Source organism: Orycteropus afer, unplaced genomic scaffold (genome assembly GCF_000298275.1).
Source record: "Orycteropus afer afer isolate SDZICR_OR568_19922 unplaced genomic scaffold, OryAfe1.0 scaffold00632, whole genome shotgun sequence".
NCBI lineage: Eukaryota > Metazoa > Chordata > Mammalia > Tubulidentata > Orycteropodidae > Orycteropus > Orycteropus afer.
In genome coordinates, this window is record NW_006922219.1 from 232,200 (window position 1) to 238,509 (window position 6,310).

The 6,310-nt window shown below is 34.1% G+C and overlaps 1 pseudogene; it reads left to right on the plus strand.

The window, feature by feature from the left end:
* The first annotated feature begins 4,537 nt into the window (after positions 1-4,537).
* LOC103210628 lies at positions 4,538-5,500 on the plus strand (annotated as a pseudogene).
* Positions 5,501-6,310: the final 810 nt, after the last annotated feature.

A 6,310-nucleotide genomic window follows, 5' to 3' on the forward strand; every position in this document is an offset into this window, starting at 1 on the left:
CGGAAACCCAAGGAGGGGTTGCTATGAGTCGGGTCCAACTCGAAGACACATAACAACAACAACAATTTTAATTCAGGGTTCTTTTTATAACTTAATGATTATAAACTAACACATAGAAGTCTTCAGAGCATACACTTGCTCCAGGACCTAGGTTTTAAATAGTGACCTCTCAATACAGGCACTGAATTTGGAGTCTTTGAATCACCAAAAGTGACCATCAAGACAAAGATGTGTTAGCACTGAATAAAAATATAAATTTCTTATGATCTTTAACTTACTGTTTAGAGTTTTGAAGACTGAACATCTTCTCTTTCACAAACAAGAAAGACATTGAGGGTCAGAGCTTGAGGACAGAGATAACTATGAGAGGTACCTTGTTCTCATATCTGCCAAGAGCATATTTATTTCCAAAATCAATATATGTACCATTAATTGTATGATTATCTTATACAGTCAATATATGTTAAAATTTGAGTGTTGGCATTGCATATTATTTTAGAGCAAATTTTAATTGTTATACAATTCACTACCTAGATTAAAAAAAAAAAAGAAAATGTATTTTCTCATTTCCTTGCTCTACAGTTTTCTTCGGAGCTCTGGTAGCATAGTGCTTAAGGTATTTGACTGCTAACCAGAAGGCTGGTGGTTCAAATCCACCAACCACTCCTCAGAAGGAAAGTTGGGCAATCTACTTCCATAGTGATACCGCTTCAGAAACCCAAGGAGGGGTCACTATGAGTCGGTCCGACTCAACGGCACATGACAACAATAGTTTTCTTTCATTTTGAAAAGTATTGCATTTGTTAAATATATCCTTGTGAAATATCACGATATGGTCTAATTCTCCAACACTTCATCAACCAGATTTTTCTATAGCACTTTAATGATGTCAATTGGATGCAGTCCTGGATGGTTAATATTCTTTCTTGATGACCTGAATTACTGGGCAATGTTAGGAAATTTACTCAATTCTTATTCTGAATTGGGATCCCTGGATGGTATGGACATTTTGCAAGTTGGATAACAGAAAGGTTGGCAGTTTTTGTCCACCCAAATGAGCCTCAGAATTACCTGATTACTTTGTGTAATGTTTCCTCTAGGATCTAAAACTATTTGCAAATTTCTTTAAAATAGTGACAGGTTTCAACCCCTTATCTAAAGTCATGTGTTCAAGAAGGAGGAGTCCTCTTAAGAACCTGTACACTTAACACACATTAGGGAAACAGCAGGTGGCACTTCAGAGAACACAGGGCAGACCGGCAGCCTGAAGAGCAAATGTTGAACCAGGATCTTTTTCTTCAGACTGAGTTTTGCACTAATTGAGAAGTAAAACATCAAGAGAACAGTTTCTGGAGCAAGTAATATAAATATTTATTATATTTTAGAAAATAATTTACCTGAGCTGGTAAAACAATTTGTTGGAGATTGAAGAAAGAAAGCTTAGAAATATATGAATTGATTCTTTTGACTTTCTATCAGAAATCTAAGATTATATACATAGTGTAAATCTCTGCAGAAAAATCTTTTCTACCTATATTATGAAAAAAAGTCACTTTTTTTTATAAAAGAAGGATATGAGACTACTTCATTTATGATTTCAGACATTTTGATTTAGCAGAAATAAAAGAGAAAAACCATAGATTAAATAAAAAAGGAATTGAAATATCATACTTTATTCATTAAGACTGTGAAGGTAGGAAGCACCTAGGTATTTCATATATTTTTCTAAATCTCATGTGTATGGGACATTATTGGCAGATTCCCAATGTCAGTAGGAAGATTTTTAACCTTTTCTGATTTAATCTTTGGGGGTGTGTGTGCAGTAATAATGAAAATAATTAATTATGAAAATAGTTAATAGCCATGGGGACAAATTTTAATTCTAAAAGAATTTTAATTTTACATTCACTTACTTTTAACTGAATTCAAATGTTATATAATTTTAAACTTAAAGTTTTAATTTAAGTTTAAAATTTTATTAAAATTTTTAAAGTTAATATACTTTTCATGTTTTATTCAGAAATTAGGCACAATTATACACCAACTGGGTATCAAAATAAATACTATTTATTCCTCTCCCAACTCTAATGGTGTGTGCAGCTTCTGCTATATTTCAAAAAGTTATATTTTTTACCTTTTGAACCTTCTTGGCAATGGTAGAAATCAGGCTTAGATCAGCATTCTTGGAAAGCAAATTTGGAGGAAATCACCCAATGTCTACCTTGAAATGAGTATAGAGACCAGTATATTCACTTTGGCTGGTGAATGTATACACTATTGCATTATGGCCACAGTCTGAAGTAAATTCTTCATAATACTGTGGAAATACCCTTGAAATGGCGTCACAGATGAAAAGCAGTTTCTGTATTTTATCTACACACATACACACACACACATTGCTTTGATATTTAAGTATTATTTTTCAATAAAATATTTTCTCTTAGCATTTTTTTTTAACAGAATTGTTCTGGATGTTATTTTTGATTTAAGAGATAATATGTTATTTTTCTATATTCAATGATAGGAAATTGAGGTGGACTATTGATTATCTGTTCAATTGGCAGTTGTGATATGTTCATGCATGTCTTGAGTAGCTGAATCTGTATCACACTACTAAAGAATGTTGAACTTATTAGTCTCACAGTTAGAAACAAATATTTAAAATTATGTTTTATAAGCTGAATAAATTGGTTAGTTGGAACTAAACAGATAAAACAGTCTTTTCCGTTAATCCATCTCCTTCTGTCATCCTAATCAGGAAACTTCACAAGCAGCCAGCATAAATTTTTAACAAGGAAAGTGCTAAATAAAGCCATTAACTGATTTTTTTTTATCATTATTCATAGCATGACTTCACTTTTCATTTTGTCCAAAATTATATATATTTGAGGGAGGCTGCTCTAGGGGTTAGGGGTACAATGAAAAGCTCTAGTCACTGTGCTGACTTTTAAATCTCATAGAGTAATATAGAGGGAAGGTTAACCAAATATTTACTTACTTGATGTGTGATTATGATTTCTTCTTAGAATAATCGTGATAAGTAATGATTTTTACGATGCATTATATTACAAGCATTGTTGCAAACACTTTACATATATTACTCAAGTAATCTTTGTCCCAATCGTATGTACTTTTTATTGTCCCATATTTAGTGATGAGAATATTGATCCCATACCTGTTATGTGACTTACTCGGAATCACACACCTAACTAACTAGCAGAGATGAGAAGTGAACATAAGCTCTCTGATGAAGCTCTTGAGCTCCACGTTATACGACTTTCTGTTGGAGTTCCTTATGTTGTTGTTGTTGTTATGTGCCATCCAGTCGGACCCGACTCATAGCGACCCCTCCTTGAGTTGCTGAGGCAGTATCACTACGGAAGTAGATTGCCCAACCTTCCTTCAGAGGAGTGGCTGGTGGGTTTGAACCTGGTCCAGCCTTCTGGTTAGCAGTCAAGTGCCTTAGGCACTATGCTACCAGAGCTCCTCATACATGACATAAAATATAAAGTAAAGGAGGTTGTGGGTTGAGGGGATTCCTCTTTAAGCAAGACAGATTTAAGTGGTAGCTTAAAGAATGAGTATGAGCTACTCAGAGAAGAGGAGGAAGGGCTCCACACACTGTAGATGGGAATGAGCTTGACCTGTCAAAAAACTGCGAAAAGACTAGTAGAGAACTGGGTAAAGTGATTTGTGAGGTAGGATTGAGACCAGGTAGGAACCAAATTGTGTAGATCCCTCTCAACCATCTTAAAGAAGAATTTGAATATTTCCTAAATGTAATAGAAAGCCACTGACAACTTTTAAGCACACAGATGGCATGATCTTATTAAATTGTTTAATAATATAAAAAGATAAAACTAGAGCATAAGGGTAGAAGATTATCAGAATTGAGAAAGAGATGACAGTGATTTGCATTAGCTGGTTAAAATTTTAAAGAGTGAGAATATAGTTAACATATTTTTATACACTGAGGATAAGGAAGAAGAAGGTACCAAAGAGTAATGCCAGATCTGTTCCATAAAAAGCTGGTAGATGGAAGATATTATTCACTAACGGAAAAAGAGGAACACTCTTACTTCATTCTGATGTTAGCCAATAGACAGACTTATAAGTGAATTCTCTGACCAAGTAACAACATGTATTCTGTGTATCAAGAAACTAGCCTTATACTAAATCATAGGGTCACATCATTTTAGAACCACATCTACTCCAAACTCTCAAATTCACTTATAAGTAAACTTGCCAAAGTCACCTAGATGAAAAATGTAATGATGTGCTTATCACCATAAGAGAACCTGCAACAAATATCAAATTCCTGACTGGAATAGTTTTATCCATTTATTTTTTCAATTATTAACATAAACTTCTCTTTTTTAGCTCTGTATTTCATTAAAATATGTAGTCTATGTTGACAAATCATTATTGTTTTTCTTCTCCTTCTCTTCTTCTCCTCCTCCCCCTCCTTTTCCTTTTTCTCCTACTGCTTCCTCCTACTTCCTTTTCTTCTCAATTAAGATTCAAACACTGAAGTACTATGGACCAAAGCAATTATAGTTCTCTACGTGGTTTTATTCTGCTTGGCTTCTCTGGTCATCCCAAACTGGAGATGGTCTTGTCAGGAGTTGTCACCATCTTCTACTTGATCACATTGGTGGGTAACACAGCCATCATTCTAGCATCCCTCCTGGATTCCCATCTGCACACACCAATGTATTTTTTCCTCAGGAATTTATCTTTCCTAGATCTGTGTTTCACCACCAGTATCGTACCTCAGATGCTGGTTAACTTGTGGGGACCTGATAAAAACATCAGCTATGTGGGTTGTGTCATTCAACTCTATGTCTATATGTGGTTGGGATCCATTGAATGCCTTCTCCTGGCTGTTATGTCCTATGATCGTTTTACAGCTATTTGTAAACCCCTGCATTATTTGGTCATGATGAACTCACATCTGTGTCTCAAGATGATTATCATGGTCTGGGGTATTAGCTTGGCCTGTTCTCTAGTATTATGTATGCTTACTCTGAATTTGCCTAGATGTGGAAACAACATTTTGAATAATTTCTTGTGTGAGTTGCCAATTATGGTCAAAATAGCTTGTGTAGACACCACAACAGTTGAACTGTCTGTTTTTGCTTTAGGCATTATCTTAGTCCTTACACCCCTCCTCTTTATTCTTATATCTTATGGCTACATTGCCTAAGCTGTGCTGAGGATGAAATCAAAAGCAGGCCAACAGAAAGCAATTAATACTTGTGGATCTCATCTCACTGTGGTGTCCATTTTTTATGGAACTGTCATCTACATATACCTGCAGCCAGGTAACAATACCTCCAAAGACCAGGGCGAGGTCCTCACCCTCTTTTACACTATCATCACTCCAAGTCTTAACCCCCTCATCTACACCTTAAGGAATAAGGACATGAAGGATGCGCTGAAGAAGGTGATGAGCGTTAAATATGAATCTATAAAAATGAAGAGGAACTGGAGACCCTAGAAAAATGTTGATGTAAATAAAGCAATTATATATTTTCTAATTGTCTTTAATTTTTACTGAAACAAGTAATCCCTAGATCATAGAGATCAATTAACATAATAATTCTTCTGTGCAAATCTTTTCAGGTTACAATCAATATTGCAATCATTTTAGTTCTCTCTTGTATACCTCTGGTTATCAGAATGTGTTTAGGCAATTAGTCAGTGGGAATTTTTATTTATGCTTGAAATGTACTACAAAGGGGAGTTAAATATATTTGAACAACTGAGTTTATTCTCAGTTTTGATGGAATTCATTTTGGTGATCAAGTTTTGTATTTTGACTGCTAATGCTTGGCTCTGCAAAAATATATACCGTAATGAATAGTTTCATACACAGTATGACTTATAAATTTAATATTATAAAAATATTCATTTTGTATATTAAAAGTTTTGTGAGGCCATCCAAATATTTATGTGTACTTAATGAAGGATAATGCATTTTTCCAGTTGCACTCGATTTAAATATCTTGAGTAAAGATTCTTTAATATTTAATTGAGTTATTTCCTTAGCATGATACATCAGAGAGAGAAGGCACAAATTCAAGTGACTTAAAGGTAACAGCACAATCTTATTCATTTTTCTTTCATTTGTGAAAAATTTATTCCATGACTGTCTGAAATTGAATGAAAACTGAATATTACCAATTTGAGATCAATAAGCTTTTCACATTGATCTATGGAATCAGGAAGTTTATGTGAACTTTGAAAAATACGGTAATATCTGTATTTAGAGGAATTTCGTACACTGGATAATTTTTTTTTAATTCCA